The sequence below is a fragment of the Peromyscus leucopus genome, chromosome 10, assembly GCF_004664715.2.
Source record: "Peromyscus leucopus breed LL Stock chromosome 10, UCI_PerLeu_2.1, whole genome shotgun sequence".
Taxonomy (NCBI): Eukaryota; Metazoa; Chordata; class Mammalia; order Rodentia; family Cricetidae; genus Peromyscus; species Peromyscus leucopus.
This window is the reverse complement of record NC_051071.1, coordinates 67,723,549-67,749,754: the sequence shown is the minus strand read 5'-3', so window position 1 is coordinate 67,749,754 and position 26,206 is coordinate 67,723,549. Positions and strand designations below refer to the sequence as shown.

The following is a 26,206-nucleotide window of genomic DNA, read 5'->3' as shown; positions in this document are numbered from 1 at the left end:
ATTATCTGTTTTTTACATTTTTTTTTGTCAATGAATGAGTACATTTCACAATCTTAAGAAAAACATTATAATTGGTTACTTAATCCAGGTCAGGAAAATTATTCGACACATTCTGAGGTGGGAAGGGGACTGCACAGCATACAAATGATTAATATTAACTAGAGACAAGTTCACACTAGTTTGTCAAATGTATATTAGCATCAGTGTCAAGTTCACAATGAATGAAATACTGGAGTTTTCTCTGCAAGAATAAAAATTTTACAACCGAATGCATGCACACATAGTGATTGTGAATATGTGTGTATGAGTGAGATACAGCAAAAAAAAAATCTTCAAATGCCCTTCTATTTGAGTGCTTTTGTTTTTATTATAAACTAAGGCATTCATTAAGCAAATTCATTTGAATGAAATAAAAGGACACAAATGCAACAATGATCTGAGAATACACATGCCCTAAAAGGCAAACAAGGGTAAGTTACAAAGCAGCTTCAGTCCACCCTAAGTGAGCAAATGCATGTTTTGAATGTAATGCAAATCTAAGGAATCAAAGGCAAAAGAGCCATTTGTGAAACTTAGGGGAAGCCAGCTGCCTTTCCTCCCCACCACTCTCGGCCCCACTCACACCTGGGTAAACTAAAGCATCTCATATTTCTCACAATCAGTGCATGATCCTAAATACAGAAATCACACTCCGTTTCCTCGCTGATTTCCGAAGCAAAAGGCCCTGTTTTTTAACAGTAACAGTCCTTTTCATTTGGCAGCCCTTTCCCAGGAGTTTCCACCAAACTGTAAAGGGGCCAGAGCAAATCTGAAAAACAATTCAGTTTTGCATTATGATTTGACGAACCTCAACCATTCTAATCTTTTTAAATCTACTACTTATGATTTTCTTGGCTATAGCTCTTTGTGAATCAAAGGTAAATTAAGTCCATAAAACTGTTGCCTGTTGCTGAATACTAGAAACAATGCCAGGAGCAGGAGCTGGAGCCAGTAAGTCCCACACTGGCCATTATTCCCTGGGGGGAGGGGGGATCTGCAAACTGCAAGGAGAATATTATTAAGAAAATTACTTGAGAAAACTTTCCATTCATATTTTTGAGCAGGCAAGGCTCTCAATCTGAAGCATAATCATCACACTACGCATCCTAAACTGAGACATCAAAATCATTTGCCCAGCTGACAAATCACAGGCTGGCTTATCACTCTTTTGGCCAGGGATGCCTGATGCAGCCTAACATCTCTACCTCAAAAAATCAAATAGTTCACATAAACCTTTGTCCTCATCATTCCTCCTACTCCAGGTTTACAGAAGTAGTCCACTCAACCATGCACCCCAGAGCAGCAGATTGCTGAGTATTCAGTGATTAAACAAGTGCTATGGAATGGCATTCAAATACTCTTGACATATTCACCTTTAGACAGCACAATACATTGACAGACTCAGTCTGAATGACATCAGGACCTGTGGAATGTATGACTGCTAAGAAACACATGCTGCTAAGAAACAGAGAACAGATCTGATGGGCTCTTCCAGCACAAAGCCTGCAGAGCACTTTGGTGAGAGCTGCTGGAAGGGCAGGGAAGCACTCTGCAATCCTCAGAAATGTTTGCAAGTACGGGGAGACTTTCACACAAACCCTCCAGAAAGGGGAAAAAAAAAAACACAGGACACAAAATTTTAGGGGGTTAGGCCATAACTCTCTAAGTTCCTTATTATGGTCAGGGTCACTTACAATATCTCTCATAAAACATAACTTACTCAAAATTAGGCATCAATGGATGATTCAGTACTTGTGCTTTGAAACCTTTGCTTTGTGAAGTGATCAAAACCTTAATAAAGATGTACTTAAAAAATAAAATACTCATTTACAAAGACATATTCTTTAAAATAAACTAGATTCTAGCCATTTTCAACAAACATCAAAGTAGTCAGGAGTAATATACAACTAGGTCATGCAATATGTTTTAATTATTGTATTTTAAAAGTAGTCGTCTTTGCAAGCATAAGTCTATTAAAATGTGTTTATCTCTGTACATCTGGTACCCACCCTCCCATTACTTAAAGAGAGAATAAGAAAACACACAAAAAACAAAGCTGAGAGATATTTCAGCACAAACATCCTCTCCATTCCTACAGAAATTATCTGATATCCTCTGTGGGTGATAGTGGAAAACAACTGGTCATTCTACTCGTAATCCCAATACAGATAAATTGGGCGCCAGAACTGCTGATCACTTAGTACTATTCCAGACTGGAAAAAAAAAAAAATGAATTAGCAAACTGGCTAACCTCTGCTATCTCGTAGGCAAATGCAGCTGACTTTCCAAACACAAAATCACTCAAGTGTTTCCTCGCAGGTTCTACGATGGCATTCTTTAACTAGCGACGACAGCCCATATGACACCAACATAAGCGGACCTCCTATTTACTTCAGAGCAAAGCACAGGAGGCATTTTTTTTTCCTTCCTGTCTCCCCATTTCCCTGGCAGCTGGCTGCAAAGATGTAAAATCAGAGGGGCAAGCAGCCTTATACTTCCTAATGAGTAATTCACCCAGGAAAGTAAACACACCAGACACCACCAGCAGGTTAGGCTCTGAGGGAGACAGTAGCAAAGATGCTTACACTGTTGTTTACAATGTTCTCTAACTACTGCAGTCAGGGACCACAGGAGCCTCCGGGAGGAGACACCCGGGAGGTGGCTCCCAAGCCTCCAGTTCGCCCAAGTGCTCTATCGCTGGTCATCAATAAAAGCAACACACGTTTCCATCCGGGCGGAGAAAGTGGCCAGATAATTCCAAAGACCAGGGATTCTGCAGGACACACTTGATTACTGCAAATCTTGCAAGAGGTCCTCCTCAAGGCCAATCTGGAGTACAGGGAGCGCTGCACCAGCGACTCCAAGCATTGCACACATCTCCAGGGAAGAGGGAACCTGCCGCCAGGCTTCCTCGCAACCCTACCAGGGGCCCTCTGGGCCTCCTCAAACCAGATTTTCCAGCTAAGCTGATCCCAAGCGATTTCTATGAACAAGCTCCACTCAAGTAGCTCCAGGTCTCGCATCCCTGCGAAGGTCTCCTCCCGCCACCCCAAATGTGCAGGCTCCTATACACACAGATAACATGCACGCCGACCCCTGGCCACTACCCCTACAAACACAGGGCTGCACTACTGGACATCTGGTATGCTCAGCCGCCACCTCCCGGGTAGAACCAGAGGCTGGGTAGTGCTGCTCCCCAAGCTCCGCTTCAGCCCAGAGACTGTCCATCTCCCAAGCGAAGCACCGAGATGCCCACTCCTCTACCTGTAACCCGCCACTAGGGCCACCACTACTCTGCCCACCGCACCCTGGCGCCTCGGACGCCCTGACCATTGAACACCCTCTCTACAGTGGGTGCTCACTCCCAGCAGAGCTCAACCCCCGTGCCAGCCACAAAAGTGGTAGCTTTCTCCAACCACAATCGCCCAACAAAGCCTAGGCACTCAGGTCCAAACCAAACTGCCGTGAAGGGGACACACAAGAGGGGAGACGCAAAAGGAGGCAAACGCTGTTCCACTTCTCCCGGGCGCGACCTGGGCAAGCTCGGCCACCTTGGATGCTCCCAGGCAGGCGTCCAGGGAGGATCACACCAGGCTCACCACCTTGCAATTCGCCATCACCCCAGACTGAGCTCCTCACCGGGTCCCTGTTCGTCCTCCAACCCGTTCCCACCTCCAGTGTTACTCCAGCCTAGCGGAGAAAAGGCGCCCCCTCGGCTGATTTCTGCCCCTACCAAAGGACAACACTGGGGGGACGAGGGAGGGAAAATGTTCCGGGTGGGATTCGTTCCTGTCACCCGGCGAGTGCGACTGCCAGTGCGCGGGTTTTCCCTCTCCCCTACATCTCCCTCGGTCACCACATCGCCCAGTGGCTGGTAGAACCTCGAACCCGTGCCAACCCCCAGCGCCCACCAGTCAGGAGGCTCCCTTCCCGCTCCACATCACGATGAGATGATGTGTGCGCGTGAGGGCGAGTGTGCGAAGGCGAATGTGTGAGTGGAAGGGTGAGTGTACGTGAACCCCGCACCCCCCTCGGTTGGTTGCCCGCCCAGCGGATGCCGCCGCCTGCGCCCGAGCAGGGCGACCACTGTTAGGAAGAGTGCAAAGAATAAATTACCTTTCGTAACCGCCGGTCCCTGAGATGGTCCCATCAGTTGCTCAACAACCTGCAACCCGGTGCAGTTTTCCACAATCCATCCATTGAGCCCCGGGGCAAAAAAAAAGAAAGAAAGAAAGAAAAAAAGCTGGACCGGCCCCAGTGTAGACACCCCAGCCACACCAAGCAAAAAAAAAAAAAAGATGATCAAATCGCAAGAGACGGCAGGAGGGTGGAGACCCCAGTCCAAGAAACAACAAAAAGTGTCTCTTTCCTTTCTTCTTCTACACAGCCATGGAGAAAGGGGAAGCCGGGAAAACCAAATGCTAGTCCTCCTTTACGTTTCCTCGCTTCACACGCCCGGGGGGGGGGGGAGGCAAAAGCGGAGCAAAGAGAAGGAGGGTTCAAATGTCTCTCCCAGGGCACAGTTGCACAACTTCGGAGTCAGGCTGTGTCTTCGGCTGCAGCCCGCGGACCCGAGCGGGAGCTATTAACATGCGGCAGTCATAGCTGGGGCTGCCTTGCCTTCTCTGCCGCTGCCGCCGCCGCCGCCGCCGCCGCAAGAAAAGCCGCTGCTGAGGAGACCAAAAATCTTCCACCATCCCCCCCCAAGCCGATCTTTATATCCAGTTCTCCCACCCCACCCCCCGTCTCTTTCTTTTTCTTCTTCTTCCTCGTCCTCCCCTTTCCGCCTCCGAGCGGGAGGGAGGGGATAGGTAGGGGCAGCGGCGAGGACCAGCAGTGGCTTCTCCGCCCAGCCCTCTTCGCCGTCCTCCTCCTGCTGGCCCCCGAGGTGCTCCGGCTGGCGAGGGTCCGCTCCGCCGCCCGCAACCCGCTCCGAGAGAGAGAGCCCAGGAGCCAGCCGCGCAAACTCCTTCCCCGGTGCACGGCGTGGAGGCGCGGGCAGAGCGGGCGCCGGGCCCCGCTGGAGGGCTGCGTGCCTGCCGGGGGTGGCGAGCCCCGAGCTCCGGTGGTGGCCGATCAGCTCGCCGGCGGGGCCGGGTAGCTGCGGGCATGCGGGAGCTTCATCGCGGGGCCCGGGCTCCGAGCCGCCGCCGTCACCGCCAACCGCCGGGGGACGCCGGCTTCGGTGCTTTTTTTTTTTTTTTTTTTCCTCTCTCTCTCTCTCTCTCTCTCTCTTCTGGACTCCCCCACCCCCCGGAGCCACTGAGAGGCTCGGGGCGCCCTCCAGACACGCACACGCTTGTCCCCCCGCGGCGCGCACACCACACACGGGCGAGCTCCTGCCCACAGCACACACCGTGCAGCCCGCGCGCGCACACCCGGGAGGAAGAGGACCGAGGCCAACCAAATAAATAAATAAATAAATAAAAGAGAGAGAGAGAGAGAGAAGAAAGAGAGGGGAGCGGAGGGCGGCGGGGGGGGGGGACGGCGGCGGGGGGCGAGTCACAGGCGGTGGCGGCGGCAGCAGCAGCTGCGGGAGCGGAGGCAGCGCGCAGTCCGCGAGATGCCAGCGGCGGCGGCGGCGGCGGTGGCGGCGGTGGCGGCGCCCTCCCGGCCCGGCCGTGCCATCTGCATCCCCGCTCCTGGGAACTGGGAAAAGCGGGCGCGCTGCGGGCCGAGCAGGCTAGTGGGGCGGCGCGCCCCGCAGTCAGGCAGGGGTGCGAGCGGCGGCCGAGGCAGCCGAGGCCCGAGTGAGCCACCACCGGCGGGGCGACGGGCGCGAGAGCTCCCAGGACCCGGGGAGGGGGGCTCTCCAGCCGGAGAAAGGGGTGGCCGGCAAAACCCGGATCTGGAGTCCGCCAGGGCTCCGCGGGCGCGGGCTCCACCTAGCCGCTCCGCAGATGCTTGGAGGTGGGAACCGCGGGGCGGCTACAGGAGGCTTCCCTGGCAGGGTTTGTCAGACAAAGGGTACCTCTCTCCTGGCTAGGAGCATGTCTCCATCTCTCGCTCTCTCTCTCTCTCTTCCTCTCCTTTCTCTTTCTCCACTCTCCCTTTCCTCTCCCCCCCCCATTCTCTCTCTCTCCACTCTTATCTCTTCACTCTCCCCCGCCTCCCTCCTGCTCTCTTGTCTTCCTCCCCCACTCAGCTGGAGGTGACTGAGGTACCAGGCTGGGAGTTCTGCCAGTGTCTTTTTTACAGGTGCAGATTACTCCACGTGGTCCTTATGCGGGTGCCTACTTCTAAAGCATTTCCTGCCTTTGGTCCATTTTATGTGCCTTCAAACTTACCTCAGGGTACAAGTTCACGGCAATACTGAAAGCATCTTTCTCCGAAAAAAAATGGAGCATGGGAATTCAATGGTTTTTATTTCATATCAATAAATATTACCATAAAACATATAGAAAACTGTCTTGGCTCTAACTCCATGCTTTCTGCTGTGGTAAAGTTTGCTCAGGTGACCTTCGTCAACTATTGCACCTCTTTGAGATGATTTGTAAATGAAAAGGCTGAGCGTATAATTGTTTCCTTTTTTCTGCAATAAAATTCCATTACTTCAAATGACTAAGGAGGCATTTTCTATACCAGTACAGTCTAGTAATTGAGATATACTGTATGAACCCAACAAGTACATCGCTTCCCTACTCAAGTCTCGGAAGTGGCATGAGGTTGTATAACTTCAGAACGATCTAACTTCCTATGAGAATCCGTTACTTCATAAATCCATAACTTCAACCTCAGCACATCTGTAGAATCTAAAGTTCATCATAATTAGGTGATCGTCGCCACCACAAGTGATTATCAGAATTGCATTCAAAGCTCAAATCACAAGAAGCCTTTTCTTATCTATCTCAAGGTGAGAAAATAAGTTCTTGTAACGTATGACATGTGACACACACACACACACACTCACACAGCATCCATTATCTTCTCTGTTGAGATTGGAATAATAAGTGTCCACCAAAGGTCTTTATGTTAAAGTCTGGTCCGCAGCCACTGTTGCTATTGAGAGGCAGGAGAACTTTTAAGAGGTTGGGCCTGCTATAAGGATGTTCGAACCTTGAGGGTGTGACTTTGGAGAGGACCAAAGGGACCCCCCACACACACATACACACCTCGACTTCTGCTTCCCAGTCACTGTGAGGTGAACAGCTTCGCCACACAGGCACAAGTATTGTTCTGTACCATAGATACCAAAAACAACAGAACCAATTAAACACGGACTGAGGCCTCAGACTGTAAGCCAAAATAAACCTTCCCTCCCATGAGGTTGCTTTTCTAGGTATGTTGTCACAGGAACAAAAGTGTGACTAACTCCCACAGCACGTGGGTAGTAGTACCTCTACCACAGTGCCTAGTTCATTCTGCTTATCTCTGGCTCTTTTGACATAATGAGCTGCTTGTCCCTATATCCTCTCAGATTATAAAGAGCTATCTTAAAGGTAAACTCCAAGCTTTGGTTTTCTGTATTAGAAAAAAAAATTAACTGTATCCATAGTTCTTTGCATATATAATAATTCCTTTGGGTGGGGAATAGAAAGCCAAAGATATTTAATGGCTGAATTCTAACGAAGTAGATTTTCATAGGCTCAAGTATGACTGCTTGAATTTCCTTAATACAGGACAGCTACAAGCTCCCATGAGTAATTAAATAAAAATTGACATCTGGATTCACTTTTAACTTAAACAAATAGCTTCACAGAAAATAAACTAGTAAATTGTGACAAGAGACTCTTAGTTGTAAAGTAGGCAGAATGGAAACAACTCAGTTTCTATTTACCATATGCTTGATGGGCATATATAAAAAAGTAAAAGAAGAATATTTTTAGATGTATTAGATATAAAGTAAATCAAAGATATTAAATATTATTAGTGAGGACACTAGAAAGTTAAATATAAATAACTCATGGATATAACTAAGAAGTCTGTAAGTAATGTGTTTATCAAAATGTGGAACATCTCACCGAGAAACTAGGGTTAGTCCCTTAAACAAATAATTGAAAACTGCTCACCTAAGAGGACTTGACCAAAAATAAACAAAAATGTCAAAGATCAGAATAGTGAGGTGGAAAGGAGAAGAGGTGAGTAGAAACAACCGATGGTTTTAAAAGGCATTGAAAAGATGAGAATTGGTTATTTATGTAGCTTAACTGTGTGTCAACATTGCAGTGTTTCATAATAGCTCTCCACATTTTAAGCTCAAACATTATGCTCCTAAGTCACCTTTAATATGATGAGCATAATCTTTTATGTTTGGTTAAGATGCAAACCTCCACTCAGAACTAGGAAATCTATGATCTTGCCTATATTTTCTCAGGTGAGTCTTCTATGAACGTCAAGGAAGTTCTGTATCTTTTTTTTTCCCTACACAATTGTATTGAACTCCTTGTTGGAGAAAAGACAAAAGCAGATGACTAAGGAGCACAGACACTTTATACAAAGTAGCTCCAGGCATACGAGAATGGTGCTTTTGAGAAGTTTAATCCAGTACATTAGAAGGAGTTGGCTCTAGTGCCATTTAATCAGAGGAAAATCAGCATTTACCAAATGAAGAGAATCTCGAAATGTTAAAAATCAGAATATCTAACTAAATAGGAAAAGAAAAAAAAGTTTAAATCTTAATAACAATTAAACTCTCCTGGCCAAAAGATTCTTGTCAAATCAATAAGCACAATAAAGTCCCAAACATCACAAATTTTTATTTAAAACATTGAAAAACGGGTGTACAGAATAGATTCATATTGCCAGTACACATTAGGAAATAGTTCCTGCTAAAGGAAATGCAACATACAAAATTTTGCACCGTGAGGAAGTTGTTGTGTGATGGACTTTTCTGGAGAAACACCACAGACATTTCTACTCACCTCAGGAAGTAAGAATTGTACTAATGTCCAATTTGGTGTCCCCATGAGTATTCATTTGGGGTTTCCAACAGAAGTGTAGGTGAGGGGTTATTTAGAGAACAGCAGGGATAAGTCAAAAGCAACTGTATTTCTGGAAAGCCCACTGGACATGACACTGGAGCTCTCTAAGCAGCCTGCAGGCAGCTCCCTATCCACAACATCCTTCCCTTCCTTTTTCATTCATTCTTTCTTTTCTTTCCACAGTCTGTCTGCTCAGTCTCCACCCCCAGCTGCTTTTACTGTTGGCAAGGGCACTCAGATATCTAATAATCTTCCAAGTTTTTGTTCTGGGATAATGACCTTTTATTTACCTCCTGTTTACCACCTCAGTTTTCAACCTCAGTTGAAAAGTCTCCTCTCTCCTTCTGGAGCAAATGTTTCAAACCAGAGAGAAAGTTGCAATTTGGAGGAAAATGCAGTACAGTGGAGGTTCAGCAGGTTTCAGTGTGGCTCATAAAAAGCTTTGCAGTAATAACAGCAGTGTCTTGTAGCCTTTGTTCCCAATTACAGTTTAGCAATTAGGCCTACAATGTAGACACAAAGAGAAGAAAGGAAGAAGGGAAGAAAGAGAGTACCCGGCCTCCAAAACCTTTTCCTAAAATTGCACACAGCTTTTCCTGTTCATTCCTTCCTCAGATGGGAGGCAATCCTGTGTCCACCCGAAAAATCAGGATTTTTTCCTCTCATTCCTTAGCTCTTTCTCAGCCCATGAATTAACATTGTTCACTACCCTTGGCCAGACTTTACGTATTGTAATCTCTTAGTAGCCAAGTAACTAGATAATGCAGATGGGAGAGGATACCTCCTTCACATAAAATGACCTTTCTTCTTCAAAAGCATGTAAGCACTTACAGGGTTTCAAATTACTGAGCTTTCCCTATCAGGGACAGTCCTCTAATACCCAATCAAGTATCTGCAGACAGCTACATTTTTAAATGCTGTGAGGCCTAAATACACTGACAAATCAAGGTAATCAGGGTGAAATCACATCTGCTGCCAGTGAAGCACAGCGCTCAGACTGCTAGCATGCAGTGAATGCTTAGAATTCTAAGGATTTGGGGTGCACTAGAATAAAGACCTAGAATTACATCACATCGCATGGCCCATCAGAATATACTTTACTGTCCTGTGGGATAAATTAACTAATCCAAAAAGGTATCCATGGACAATTTCCTTACAGTAGAGCCTTTTAATTTTTTTTTAACTTTAAATAAAAGTTTATTACACAGAGGTTGTCACATGACTGGAGACTTCTTTACTTTGTGCACAATTACTCTACTCTCCATGGGAAGGCTGCTTTTGAACTACTCATCTGATGATAATCCTGACCAGAACAGAATAGCAGAAATGCCTCAATGATTTAAGCTGAGGGCAGAACACTGGTACATGGTTTTTGTACCCAGTATCAGGAATATACAAATTCAAAAATACAAAATAAATTATATGTAGGCACGGGCATTGACATCAGTAAACCATTATATATTGTCGACTGAAACTAGTAACTGATAGGTATAGTCATCAGCCAGCCTTGTATTCAGTAATTTATTTGAGGTGACTTCTCTGAAGTTATTGGTGAGAAACCTGCCTTAAGTTTTCTGTCACAGTTGATTAATAAGGCCAGCTACTATTCTCAGAGTTATAGCATGCTACATCTCATACCTGCTCCCATTCCACCCATTGTTCCCATTCCAGGATCCTTCTTCTCTTCTCTAGGAATTTCACTGTAGTTAACATGGAGGCCACCCCAGCAGCATCCAGTAAAGCAGTTCTTACAACTTTTGTTGATCAATAATTCCCCTTTCCACCGTGTTTACAAAATCTCCCAACACAGGATCATAACCAACACAGAGAAAATCTGTAGAATTTTCTCAATAATCAAAGATCCTTCAACACATGCATTCCTTGCAATAGTCACTGCAGGAATTTTGAGGGCTTCTTGAATAATTTGTTTAACAATTTTCTGATCTTTATTAGCAGGCATTAAGGAATTCAAGGCTGGGTTGCAGCAAAGCAGATACCCTCTCCTAGAGCAAGTACTTCTTCCACAGCTGCTCTTGGAGTGTTGGGGACATCTGTAACTCTTCTTATTCATTTCAATATAACTTGTTCCTTCAGCCTTCAGCACAGCTACTCATTGGGAAGACTTAGCCACATGCTCATTCAGCTTTTCTTTTTTATATTCACTGGTTATGGTGTCTAACCTTTCAGTGATTTTTTGAATGTTTTTTTTTGTTTGTTTGTTTTTTGGGGGGAGGGAAAATGGGGTTTCTCTATGTAGCCCGGGTTGTCTTGGAACTCATTCTGTAGATCAGGCTGGCCTTGAACTCACAGAGATCCTCCTGCCGTTGCCTCCTGAGTGCTGGGATTAAAGCTCTGCATCACCACTGCCTGTCTTTGAGTATGCTTTTCAATTTCAGCTTTGTCACCTTTTTCCTTTTAGAAGTATAGTAGTGTCATCTTTAATGACAATGACCTCTCCAACCTTTCCTAAGTCATGAGCTTGAACACCTACAAGATTTAGATTCAATGCTCCTTCTCCAAATACTGCATCACTGGTAGCAAACAGCAATCTCTTTAAGCTTGTTCTGACCCCTAGCCCTGTAGCTTTGACTGCTGCAACCTGAAGACCAACTTCGGCTTGTTGAAAATGACTGTACTTAGAGCTTCTCCACAAGTGTCTTTGGCGAAAGGGCTTCCAGTGAGAGCTGGCAATTTTAAAAGCAGATAAAATGGACTCAATCCTAGGAATTTCTTTTCACACAACACAATATAGGCATCTTGGAATTCATAATTGTGACCTTTTGGTGTGTTAATAAAATGTAGAGAGATATATCTTCTATCAAACTTCATGCCCTCAATAATTTCTAGTTTATCACTGTTTTTCTATCCTTCGATGTGATGAGGATCTTTCTTCCAGCATTTCTCATTGCATCAAAAAGAATGTTTCCAGCTAGGCAGTGGTGGCACTCACCTCTAATCCCAACACTCCAGAGGCAGAGACAGGCAGATCTCTATGAGTTCTAGGCCAGCGTGGTCTACAGAGCGAGTTCCAGGACAGCCAGAGCTATTACACAGAGAAATCCTGTTTCGAAAACAAAGCAAAACAAGCAAATAAACAAAAATTGATGTTTCTGATGTCTGTGTCCCTATTTGCAGAAGTTATAGCATCCTGAGAAGTCGCTTCAGGAGTTGACACAGGTTTTGGATGCTTTTTAATTTCAGCGATTTCAGTATCAACAACTAACATCACACCTCTCCTGATTTCCTCTGGATTAACACTTTGCTGACTTCCTCAAAGCCTTCCTTGAAAATAGAGCATGCCAGAGTAGTAGCAGTCATGATGCCATGGCGCCTCTTCATTTGTGTTATTGACAATGTTTTGAACAAGTGTAGCTCAGATTTGAGGGTTGGAGTGAGACAGGATTTCTCTGAGTATCCTGATTGTGCTGAAACTCACTCCATACATAGGCCAGATTGGACTTGAATTCATAGAGATCCTCCTGCCTTTGACATCTTGGGTGCTAGGATTAAAGATGTACATTACCACTGCTGGGCTATAGATCTGATATTTTAATGTTTATCTTTTAAATCAATTAACTTGGCAACTGCCACCCCATCTTTTGTTGCTTTAGGGCTTCTTCACCTCTGTTCAATAGTCACTCTTTTTCTCTTTGGCCTCATTTAACAGCTACAGCATCAGCAAGTGGGTCTACACCTTGAATCATTGAGGCTCAGGCATCTGAACCGAATCTTACTTTTTTTTTTTTTTTGGCATAAGGCTAATGTAAATGAGATCAGGATGCTGGACTCATCTGGATTCATCTGGTGAAGGATAGTGGGTAGTCTAAGTATTTATACTGGTAGTGAGTGGTACCACAAGCAGTGGGTGAGAAGGAACTTTTTCGGCAATATGAAATTATAAAATCTTACTCAGATTAGATTGCCCTACTTATTTGGTATCCTCTATTCCTTCCTTTTTTTTAAAAAAGTAACTCACTCTTTTTATAATTCAAAAGATGGCTAGTGCATTCAGCAGTTTTAAAGACATGGAAGCTATAGATCTAGATGTACATGCTTCTTCTATTTACCCATGGTGTCGAAATATAGCAAAAGCTGGCCTTGAACACATGGCAATCCTTCAGCCTCAGTGTCCCAAATGCTAGGATTACAGGCATGTGACACCACAGGTGGCTTTTCAAATTGGTGTATTTGAAGACAACTTCTCTTGATTAAGTGGTAAATTTTTCCCACATAATGAGTTTTCAATGGATTAATGCCCCTTTCCAATGGATTAATGTCTCTGATTTTTTTAATCAAAAATATTTCAAATGTTTGCATACATTCACACCAACACTAGTGGGCTCTGAAAACACTAGCAAGCTTTGTTTTCTCTGTGTAACTTTCCCAGCTACTTTGTTTTAAAGCCCACAATTAAATTACCCTTCATAACTCCAGATTAAGTTCAATACGGCATGCGCACAGCCACTTACTGTAAAGGTTTGAGAGAGAAGAATTGTTCTGTAGTATTCGGGGCTCACGCAAACAGGGTTACTTTGCTGCATTAGTTACTTTCCCATTGCTGCAATAAAATGCATGACAAAAGCAACTTCAGAAACGAGAGTGTGGTTTTGGTTCTTAGTTTGAGGTTGGAATCCATCATGGCTGGGAAGACACAGCACCAGGAACATCAAGCAGCTGCTCAGGGAATTGGTGCTGGTGTGCAGCTGCTGGAACAGTGCTGTCCACACTGACTGTAGGTTTTCCCCACCACAATTATCACAATCTAGACTCTCTCTAACATACATGTCCAAGGCTTGCGTCCTGGGTGATTTATAGATACCATAAATGAACAACATAAACCTTCACAATTAACAAACGTCGTACCACAGAGTCTAGATTCAAGATTCTAGAAACACGAAAACATTCCCAAGACTGACATTCTTAGTGTGTCCATGCCTTACAAAGGCCAAATAACTTGTACTCTACTAATAAATATGTTTGAGCAACCAGAAGTGGCTGACAATTGTGGAACATTCCTTTACACTGTGTGAATATATGCCACTGTGGTTGGTTTAGTAAAGAAGCTGACTGGCCAATAGCTGAACGTGATAAAGTTAGGTAGGAGAGCCAAACTGAGAATGCTGGGAAGAGGAAGGGGGAGTCAGAGTGGTAGCCAGCAGAGGAAGGGAAAAACAAGATGGACATGCCATACTTAGGAAAGGTACCAAGCCACTTGGCAAAGCATAGATAAGAAATATGGGCTAATTTAAGTGTAAGAATTAGCTAAAAAGAAGCCTGAGCTACTGACTGAGCATTTATAACTCACATTGAGTTTCTGAGTGGTTATTTGGGAGTGCCTGCCAGCACAGGAAAACTCAGGCTACAGACAATAACTATCATGGTCTAAAATGGAAGGATAGAATATTTGCTTCTTTATCAAACACTCACTCTTCTGTCCTCTTATTTTGCTTCTCACTCCTTTGCAACTATAACAGGCACCAACATTATACAACGATATCAAAGGCTCTGTGGCGGGGGTTGGAGGGAGCACATGGATCTCCCTGGGAAGGAGAAATAGAATAGATTTTGCAGGTGGACTAGGGACAAGTAAGGACAGGATATGAGAGATCAGGTATGGAGGGGAGAAGGGATGGAGGGAGAAAGTGTAGAGAGAGACAGCTGGAATTGAGTGGCATTTGTAGGGTGGTATGGAGTCTTCCAGGAATCAAGGAGGGTGACCCTAGTGAGGACGCCTCCTAGTAATGGAGGACTTTGCATTAGGTAGAGTTGGAGTTGTTGGACGAGGTGGTCTTCTGGAGATCCCCAAACAGCCCAGGCTCATGATAGGACGTGGGGAGAGGATCTTGCCAAAGACAACATTTGCACAGCTCATTGAATGTAGAAAGATAGAGCTGATGCCTGCATGGAGCCTTCACCACTATGTTCCAGTCTCTTTGGTGTGGAAGGCACTGTGCAAGCTACTGAAAGAGAAACCTGGACATGAACCCAGCCACAAAACCTTTGACCTATAATCTATCATGCCTCCAAGATGTGATGGGAAAATGGTGCTACAGAACTTGTTGGAGTCCCCAACCAATGTCTGCTTCAACTTGAGGCCCACACCATTAGAGGGAGTGCTGCACCCTCACAGCAGCAAGAGCACGAAATCTGGCGAGGGACACCGAGGTTAAACAGCACTCTACACACCCAGTTTCAGTTCATCAGGGAAGCAGCTCTCTTTATTCGTACCAACATGGGCTTATATACCCCTCTAACAGCAGGAGTCAAGGAATGGTTACTCTGTATCCGGAGGCAAGCCAGGACACTGTTTTCCAAACAGGAAAAACCACAGGGGAACTGATCCCCAGCACCCTCCAGAACCCAACTGCACATTTTTCACACAAACAACTTAACTGGGACAGGACAAAAAAGGGCATTTAAGATTAAGGCAGCAAACTTACTGCTGCCGACAAGGGAGACCATGCGCTATACTGCCTGAATGGCCAGAAACCAGAGATTGGGTAGCCCAGAGACTAAAGTAGAACAAAACACATCTTCCCCCTCCTGTCCTCACCCAAAAAATAATTTTATGATTCCTAATGATACTCTGCTTTACTCATAGATCAGTGCCTTGTCCAGTCATCATCAGAGATGTTTCCTTTGGCAGCAGATGGAAGCAGGTGCAGAGACCCACAGCCAGACATTATACAGAGGCTCTAAATTGGAGGTCTCCACTGAGTCCCTCCCCTCGGAGATCAAGGAACACTGCAGTAGAGGAGGAGGAGAGACTGTAGCAGTCTGAGAGAATGGAGGATACCAGGATTACATGGCTCACTGAATCAACTAAGCATGGCTCATATGGGCTCACAGAGAATGGAGTCTGCATGAGTCTGCACCAGGTCCTCTGCATATATGTTATGGCTAATAATGGGAGCAGGTTATCTCTGATTCTTTGGTCTGCTCTTAGGACTCTTTACTTCCTATTGAGTTGCCTTGTCCAGCCTAGATATGGAGGGCTTTTGCCTTGTCTTATTGTATCTTTATGTGTTGTGTTTAGTGGTTGTCTCTTGGAGGCCTGCCCCATTCTGAAAGATAATGGAGAGGGAGTGGATCTGGGGGAGATGGAAGATGGGGGGAGCTGGGAGGAGTGGAGAGGGAGGGACGGTGGTCAGGATGTATTGTATGAGAAAAGAATCTATTTTCCATAAAAATATCTCTCACAGATAATCAGTCATAGCTTCTCTGTTGAGAATGACGGTTGCTATGTACAATAATCACTCAGCTATAAATCTTTATTGTAGTACCCCAAACTGAAGCATTACTCATGACCACATTGTCTGATACATGGAGAGTATCAAAACATGACCTCGTGCAATATTTTTTGAAGGATACAACTGAATAAAATAAACACTGCTAGACTTCTTCAGAAATGCCTGCTTTTTTTTGCATCTATATTTAAACTCCCAAATCAGATACCCACTAGGGGAAAATTCTGTGTAGCTGTGCAGTAATGCTGCTGGCATGCAATCTGTGTCTCAGTGATATCTAGGAAATTAGGTTTCTTTCATATTGTATACTGAAAATTCTTTAAATGTGAGTTTGGAAAATGCATACTGCACTACTCTCCTGAGCATGTCAATCACAGCATTTCAGCAGCAGTCACAGTGAAATGACTTTGCATTTCTTCATCTTTAATTATATATGTCACTTCTTCTAAATAACAAAATTAGGACTAAAAGGAAAATATTGGTTATTCTCTACATGAAATTATACTGATCAGGCCCAAGGCAGACCTTCCCTGAAAGCTTAGTGAAATAACTCAAGTCAAATGTGCACAATCTGTAATATTAAGTTAGTAGAATATCTATTGAACTATAATTAATATATCTATCATGCCATAAACAATACTGGCTAATAGGATTTATGCAGTTAAATAAGAGCTATCAAATCCAAATTTGTCACCTTTTCTAAAGAAGGTTGCTGTTACTGAAAATACATCAGTAACATGCATTGGAACATCTTTAAGAAGCAAATATGCTTTTAAACTGTGTTTGAATTTTGGTGGATATTGTTCTGGGTTTGGAATCAATTAGAAAATTTTACTAACATTAAAAAACAGAAACAGAGGTTGGAGACAATCTCATTATCAAGCAAAAGGACAATAGGTTGAAACTATAAAATGGCGATTTTTTTCCCTCTGTGGCTTAATTTCAGGCTCTAACATTGTCTGAATAAAGGAACATGCCCTCCTATGTGCTGAAACTTTTCTCATACATTGTGGGAATTTATCCTCCCAAGAAGCTGGCTGCACAGGTACCATTCCCATTTTAGTAAAAGTGAAAAAGAGGGTTTAATTTAAAAGGCTAAACATTCAGGCATGTTTTCAGTCCTACCCTTCTGGTTGCTCTGGTAAAGCAACACCCTTCCCTATCAGTTCATTAGATTAGGAGGCAAGGAGATAAACACTGTGATTAGGAAGCTGATCAAATGTTCCAACGGAAACTGGAATCGAGGCTGACAGCCATTGTTTTCTACATACATATGCCGCATAAGCCAACAAGTTCTGTTGTGGTCCTCTTCCTTGCTATTTCTTATCTTTTTTTAATTTTATTTTTGAGATTATAATAACATCATTTCCCCTTTCCTTTCCTCTCTCCAAACCCTCCAATATACCCCTCTATTCCTTCAAATTCATGTCCTCTTTTATTATTAATTTTCATTACATAATACATATAATGTCACACAATATATGTTATGTTGCATAATAGATATGTTACACTATATATATGTATATATTATGCTACATTATATACACACATCTATATATATTTCTAAATATAACCCACTCACTCTGTATAATGTTAATGGTATGTACATTTTCAGGACTGATCATGACTAACTCTGGAGGGTTGCCCTCTGACCTCCACAGGGCCCTGTGGCAAGTGTGTGCCTACAACTGCTGAAAAGGTATTTGAATGGTCTCTGTTTCTTGTACCTTCTTTTGGGCTCTTTTCCTTCTGTTTGTTTGTTTTGTCCAATTCCAATGTGTTAGTTTTCGCTTTATCTTATTATATTTTATTTTATAATTATCCCTCAGGAGCTTCTTTGCTTTCTAATGAGACACAGAAAGGGATGGATCACAATGGGAGGGGAAATGGGGATGAACTAGGAGGAGTAAAGGGAGGTGATCAGAATACATTATGTGAGAAAAAAATCTATTTTCAATAAAAGGAAAAACATATGTGAACTGGAAGGAGTGAGAGGAGCTGATAAGGATATATTATGTGAGAAAAAATAGGTTTTCAATAAAAGAAAAATATATTCAATGTTAGATTCAAAAAAGACATGAGTTATTCTTGTGATATCATAAAATAAAATTCCAAATCTATAATGGTCTTGCTAATAAGAAGCATATGATATTTCTGATAGCTATTTTCTAGTGCTTGAGATCTTTTCTAGATCTCTAGGTCAGTTTAACAAAAAAAATAGAAAGAGATAAAATAATCTTAGAGAACTAAACTGGAGAAGAATAGTGATAAGTGACATTTGGTGTTCAGGTCAGACCTTCAGAGACCTGCTGATGGACATTCTTGCGCTTTCATACATGGCTTTCAAGGATGTCCTGGGCCACTGGTGGGGAAAGGTAGGAGGGAATAAATTTGTTGTGTGATAGACTGTTTAGATTGTTTGCTTTAAGTAGCATATCAGAAAGCACTACTGAAAATCATTTGTTCCTTTACAAGGTGCAAGAAGGATAGCCAAAGAGCTGTACAAATTTGAGGAAAGGGGCATTCTAGACACAATCAGATCAAGGAGTTAGCAAATCCCCCAAAATAGCAATATACCTGTGCAGTGGCTGATACTGATTATCAATTTAGCAGGTTCTAGAATCACAAAGGAGACAAGTTCTGGGCATGTTTGTGAGGGAGTTTTTAGATTAGGTTGAGGTGGAAAGACCCACTCTAAAGATGGTACCCTTCCGTGGACCAGAGTCCAAAACTGATAAAAAGGACAACGCGTGCTGGGCACCAACATTCATCTCTCTCTGCTTTCTGACTGCAGACGCAATAGGACCAGCTGCTTCACGAACTTGTCACCAGGTTTCTGACAGGAAGGACTGTATCTCCTGTGAGCAGAAACAAACTTTCACTTCTTGAAGTTACTTTTGTTGATATCATATTATTGCAACAAGACACGGGACTAACATAGCCTGGTCTTTGGAACGCGCAGTAAGTAAACCATCATGGCTACCCCAGTGAACTGGTGAATCTGACACATCACTATTTAGGCCGGGCATCCACAAAATTTGTGCTTCTATCCCAACTCTGGATACCCCAAAAAACTGATTTTTTCCCCCTGGAAATGGGTTCATTAGAAATGTTTTCAAGCTAGGATGAGTCTAATGGGATGGGCCCTAATCCAGGGTGACTGGTCCTTTGGAGAAAATGCCATGTGAAGACAGGCACGACAGGAAGAAACCAAATGGGCCAGGGGCAGGAAACGGAGTGAGGAAGCTGCATGCTAAGGAACACCAAAGGGCTGGCAGGAAACCACTAGAAACTGGAGCATGCAAGAGAGGATTCTCTCTAGAATATGGCAGGGGATATCATTCCTCTGACACCTTGGTTTTTGGACTTCTACCCTCCAGATTTTGAGAAACAAATTTCTAGTATTTCAAGGTTGTGATACTAGGTTGCAACAATGCAGGGAAACCAACACTCTGACTACATTTGAACAAGGGCCCATTGGCTGGATGTTGTGAATAAAATGCGGCAAGGGCAGGGAGTAGCTAAGTGTCCCTGTTCAATGCTGTGGGAAGCAAGTTCTCAGCGTCACTAGCAGGAGGTTTTGTCAAGGAATGATCTAGGAATAATGTGTGTGGGTGTTCCACTGTAGGGAGAATGAGGCACTTAGCATTGGACAAAGGGAAAGGAGGAACAGCCAAGAGGTTATAAAAGAACTCTAACGTAAAGCCGGAAAGAAAGTGACGCTGGATGCTGGGGTCCCCAGAAGAGCAATCCTGAAACAAAGAAACAGGACCATTTTCAGCTCCCTGGTGAAGAGGTCCCTGTAGGAAGGACATAACTTTTAGGAAGAAAAAAAAATGGTTAGGCAATTCGTTTGTGCACAGACTACATTCATCAAGATGCAGGAATGAATGCATTGGTCCTGAGGAAAGGGAATATTACCAGCTTGAACAGTAATGTTAAAGGATGATATTGCATTTTTGGAGGAGACAAGCAACATAAATAAATACATAAGTTAGAGGACATAGGATTCTACTGTATGAGCAGTATGTGTGTATGTACATGTGTCTTGGCAAGTATCTTCAATTTGTATGACACTCTGAATTTACCACACAATTATTAGGTGGCCATAATACCCTGTGATGTAATTAATGGCAGCAATATTTTAATACATTAATTTTCCTAATGAACAGAATAAATCAGAGCTGGAGAGATTACTCTGAGAAGTTTCTGAGCTTCCCAGCACAGGACAGCTTACAACCCTCTGCAACTCCCTTCCCAGGGGTTCCAATAACCTCTTCTGTCTTCCCAGGGCAACAGACATACATTTGGTGCATATACACTTGTGGAGTCAACTTCATACACTTCAAATGGAAAGCAAATAAATCTCAAAAAAAGAAGCACAGAAATGTCAAGGACAGTAGGACATCCAGCGCCCAAATGGGGACTGAAAAAAACATCATTTAAAAATCTGTAATCTTGAACTCTGGGTTCATGTTCTTTGGATTCAATATCACTTAAATTGCATGGCAGTCAGGGGAATCAAGGTCATGATGGAGGAACCCATAGAAACATCTGACCTGAGCTCATGGGAGCTCATGGACTCTGGGTCACCAGTTCGGAAGCCTGCATGGGACCAACCTAGGCACTCTGCATCTTCTGCATCTGTGTCACAGTTGTGTAGCTTGGTCTGTCGGTGAGGCTCCCCCCCACCTCCAATGAGATCAGGACCTGTCTTTGGTGCTTAGCTGGCTTTTGGGAACCTGTTCCCCATGCTGGATTACCTCAAACACCCTTGAAGCAGGGGGAGGAGTTTTGTCCTGTCTCGGCTTGATGTGCCATGCTTTGTTGACTCCCATGGAAGGCCTGCCCCTTTCTGAATGGACACTGAGGAGGAGTGGATAGGGAAGTGGGTAGGATGTTGGGGAAGGGAAAAGGAGGAGAGAAGGGAGGGGAAATTGTGGTTGGTATGTAAAATAAATGAAAAAATTTCACTACAAAAAGAAAATTACATGGCAATAGCCAGGCTTCACGCTTCTTCTTGGTCTCCTGCCTTTCTTTATCTATGAATCACTGAGTTTGCATGCAGTGAGAAGTGGATCCATGTTTGTTAAATCCACACCAATTTCTCCTATACTCATAAATAGACTGTATTTTCCAACTGTGCAATACATAGGAGTAACAACATAACTTTACTTCTGGGAAGGGATTTGAGCAAAAATTCCTGTCTAGAACTACGCCATTTCAAAACTTAAATTATTTTCTCATATTTTCACTTAAGCAAAAGATCAAGTGTGAATAGCAAAATGACATTTAGGAATGAAGGAAGCCTTTTAAATATACTTCTAGAAGACAATAGAATGATGTAGACCCACTGATGAATGGATGATGAAAATGGAGTACATGCACACAATGGATTCTATTCATATATACAGAAAAATGAAAGCGTGAAATTGGTAGGTAAGTAGATGCAGCTGAAAAATATACTGAGTGAAGTGACCCAGGTCCAGATAGACAAATGCTTCATGTTCTCTCTTATTTGTGGCTCCCAGCTCTGAATCGTTAGATGTGATTATATAACCTGGAGTAAACACTGAAGTCGGGAAAGTAGAGAGGAACCATGGCTGGGAGAGAAAGGGAAGGAGCTGCAGATAGTAGGCCAGCAGGGCACAGGTGCTATGATGGAGGAAAGGGGAAACACTGAGTGGGCACTTGGAAAGGGAGAAAGGGTCATGCAAAGGGAGAGAGGAAGCAGAGACAACACGGAAGATGTTTAATGCAGCCATGTGGAGCCATACTATTTTATAAACTTACATAAAATGCATTTTAATTTATATGTATGCAGACACACACATATATATGTATCTATGTATTTTAAATGGAGTTATGACAAATGGGGTAATAATGTTCCCCTCCCCCAGAAGTCATGGACTATTTAACAAAATCCCAGTACCAGCCAAGGTAAAGCACCTTTTTAAGTTGTTGGTTAGGGTCAGAAGGGTCCAATAGATACCCCAAAACAATAAAAGATATTGCCACTGCCCTTGGTTGCCTCCCAGAACTTCAAGCAACCAAGGGCATTATCATTCAAAGAAACTGGAAGAGTGGAGCTGGTACTGACCTAGAAGATTCCTCCTTTAGGGCTGCCTCTTCTCATATTAAAAGGTGCTCTGTAAACAGTCAAGAGAGAAAGGACTTCTTATTAGTAGGCCTACCCAGCTGCTAAGCCTGCAAAGGACAACAATGACCAGCCCAGCAAGGTATCACTAATGGTGCAATAATAGCGCTTATATTTTGGGGCAACTAATGGCTGTGTAATTGGCATTAACACTCACTTAATAGGAAGGAATTCACGCGTGGTACAACATCCCATCCAAGAAACCATTGCTATAGAGGTCATTGACCCTAAAGGAGAACCAACTACTGCCATTTTTCCTAAATCAGTATAGCTTCTAACTATATTCTAAATACATATCTTTATATCCACGGATAAGTGTAGCTCTCACCTCTCATCAAATAAACTTTTGTTTTTGTAGCTGAAAGATTACTATATAATCCCAAACTAGTCAAAATGCTGAGACTAAATGACTGTGAAGTGCCCAGCTCCAACATAAATCCTGCATCTGTGGCTCAGGAAACATTTCAGATGAGAAGGCAAAAAGATTGTAAGAGACTGAGGGCCATGACCTGCTGGGAGATAGTATCTTCTAGATATGAGGAAAGCTATACCCATAACATCTCAATAATACAGTTGCTCGCACAAGATCTAAATAATGACCATACCAGTCACTATGCCTATGTGGTTGTTGGAAATTTCACAAAGCTCTACACCTAAATGAAGAACAGTCAATGTCTGTTGAGAGGAGGAGCATCAGTTTTCTCCTGCAGCAAGTTTCCTAAAAGGTTATAAATCCCAAGTGGTCAGTCAGTCCTAAGCACAATATTCACAGGAAGGCGACACTAAGTGGACTCAGTAAGTTATGTATAATTTGTGTGTGTGTGTGTGTGTGTGTGTGTGTGTGTGTATGTAAAATAATAATTATAGAAGAAAAATAAATTTGAGAGGGACAGGAAGAAAAATCAAGATTTGGGGGAGAAGGGAGGGATAGAAGTGATATATGTACTGTTCTCATATTTAAGAAAAAAAAAACTTTAAATAACCCTCTGGCCAGGCAGTGGTGGTGCACGCCTTTAATGCCAACACTCGGGAGGCAGAAGCAGGTGGATCTCTGTGAGTTCGAGGCCAGTCTGGTCTCCAAAGCGAGTTCCAGGAAAGGCGCAAAGCTACATAGAGAAACCCTGTCTTGAAAAACCAAAAAAACAAAAACAAAAACAAAAACAAAAACAAAACAAAAAACAACCATCTAAATCATAATTATTCTTACCAGAGAGAAACTTATGCAAATAGCTAAATACATTATTAAGGGAAATGTACACATTTCTCTGACAAGCCTATGCAACTTTACATCACTCTTACAGCTTCAATTTGTCACATCCAGGTCAATTGTGAAAATGATTCTAGCACTTTCCTCATCTTTATGCTTCCCTGTTTTCTGTGATCACCTATTTCTGTCTGTCTCCTTTAGTTTCTTAAATCTTGTCTTCACTTGAATTGCTCATTTGTTTTCTATTGATTCATATTTATCCAAATTTTCTTTAGGTTTTCTTTTTTTCTTTCTGAAATACCTCATTACAATACTATGTGTGACTCAAAAGCATCCCTGAAGCAGTGGCATGCAATGTTACCTTGCAGCTTTCCCAGCCTGGTGAAATCTTTCTTGCTGATTTGGTTTTCTGCTTTATTAGCTATTGAGAGTGATATATTCTATTATGTTTCTCTTTGCTCTGAATGCCTGAAAGATAAGCATGTGCTTTTGTGCACAAAGAAGTAGTTTCCTTGGCCTTCATTGTCGAGGATGATTATTGTTCCCATCATTTGTTGTTCATTGTCATTGTTACAGGTTGTCTTTTAAACCTTAATTTGAGTAATATTTCACTGTCCTATTGAATGTTAGAAATAAAGAGAAAAATGAGAACAAGACTGAAAGTGGGGGGATTAAATAGTGCATCTGTCTTTGCCTGAAGTCTAGCTTTACCCTGCATTCCTCAGTTCTATCTTAATCCCTTGACTGTAGTTTTCATCTTCATCCAGTTGGGAGGTTCAGGGATGTCTGCTTTGCTCTATTAGACTTTCTAACAGATCTTGCTATGTCAAGTCACTAAACATAAGAACATTTTGTTTCATACCTCAATACTCTATAGTCTCGTTTATTCCAAGACTGGAACTTTAAATGTCAGAGGTACATAAAAGAATAATATTAATTCAGTTAACATGCTAAGTTATAAATAGGAGCCTTTATGTTCATTTATTTTTGGTGTGTATATGTATGCAAACATATGCATAACACTCTTGGGTGCACACACACATGTATATGCATTCAATAATAATATTAGGAAGTAAGAAATTTCAACACAAAGTGTGATATTATGTATCTGCTAAGTACTTATTCAACTAATTCCAGATTCCTTATTTATAGTCTACTTGATTAACTTTCCCCCATATTAGTTACCTTTGTAACTGAACTTTATATTTCCTAAAGATTCAGCCAGGTACAGCTACTGTTGTGAGATATTGTGGTGTGTTTCAAGTATTTAGAACTTGTCCTTTTTGTTTCATCTTGAGTTGGATGCTTTTTAGTATTAGTGGTGGAATAGAGCAATCTGTACAGATCTACATATATAGATTTGTATGTAGATATGTATATTCTGTTTTATCTAGTGAAAAGAATATTTATTTGTATTAGTTTCATGACTCCCATATTTGCATTCTTTAATCCAACCCATTAGAGGCTTAATGGATCTCTGGTATACTCAAAGCTCCATATTCACTTTAAAGTGATGAATATAAAAACAATATGAAGTGTACACTTTACTGAGTCACAGAGATACTATAATAGATACAACACTTACATATGTATATACCCATAAAGCAACTAGCTAGAGTTGTTGATTATAACAGTGTTTGACAATTTCTGTGATTAAACATGTTTCCCAAAGGCTTGTTCCAAGGGAAGATCTTGATGTGCTTGTGCATTTTACAGTTCCAACATTTTCTCTGATCTTTTGTTTTCCATTTGCTGTTGAATTTAGAGACAGTGAATTGTTTTAGAAATAATCCTCAAGTCAAACCACTGGATGATAAGCACATGAACCTTAATAAGTCACTAAACCTCTCTCTGAAACTCACTTTCTTGTGAACAGTTATTATAGTAATAGACATTCATATATATATATATATGAGTGATTGTGTGTGTATATGCACACACATGCAATACATGTGTGTGTGCACACATAATGTATGTGGTTGGCATATACTGTTGAAGTTTCTGTACTATGAATACTAAATTTAAAAGAACATTTAGTATATAGTCATACTGCACAAATTATAGTAATACAACCAAACTCATCCTGTAAAGTACTGTTACTTTGACAACAAAGCCTAAAAAAGACTCAACAAAGACAACAATAAAAATTATAGACCAATTATCCTGATGAACATAGCTGCAAAATTCTCAGTAAAATGCTTTCAAACTGAATTCATTAGCACATTAAATAAGTTCATATACTATAAACAAACTACATTAAGGCATCCAAGGATGATTCAACATATGTAAATCAATAGATGGGACAGAGTGCATAAGACGATTCAGGAACAGAAATCATATGGACATATTAATAGTTGTAGAAAAGGCCTTTGATAGTGTGCAAGATTCCCTAACAGTAAAAGTGCTAAAGAAACATGAAATTGGAAGTTTCTACCTCAAAATAATCAAGGGCATATATGATAATTTGTGTAGCCATAACTTTTCTCTGGTTCTGCCTGGCCCTTCAGTTCTGCAGTGACTTATAAAATAATCATTCAGAGACTTAATATTAACCACCAATTGTATGGTATATTGCAGACTTCTTGCTAGCCAGCTCTTATAACTTGACCCATTTCTATTAATCTGTAAGTTGCCA

General features: G+C 42.4%; 1 protein-coding gene and 1 pseudogene across 29 annotated transcripts in view; both read right to left on the bottom strand.

Annotated features, from left to right (window-relative positions):
• The window catches only part of Adgrl3 (adhesion G protein-coupled receptor L3), a 744,444-nt gene extending 739,715 nt beyond the window's left edge, over nt 1–4,729 (bottom strand). For 23 of the 29 annotated variants that reach the window (XM_028854037.2, XM_028894059.2, XM_028894686.2 and 20 more), the window contains exon 1: nt 4,156–4,242. The gene's annotated coding sequence lies outside the window, so the exon portion shown is untranslated. Of the gene's footprint in view, nt 1–3,678; nt 4,132–4,155 lie in introns of those variants that run through there. The other 6 variants (XM_028894208.2, XM_028894402.2, XM_028854109.2 and 3 more) reach the window with 5 other exon arrangements.
• LOC114689484 overlaps nt 3,980–26,206 on the bottom strand; it is a 34,047-nt pseudogene continuing 11,820 nt past the window's right edge.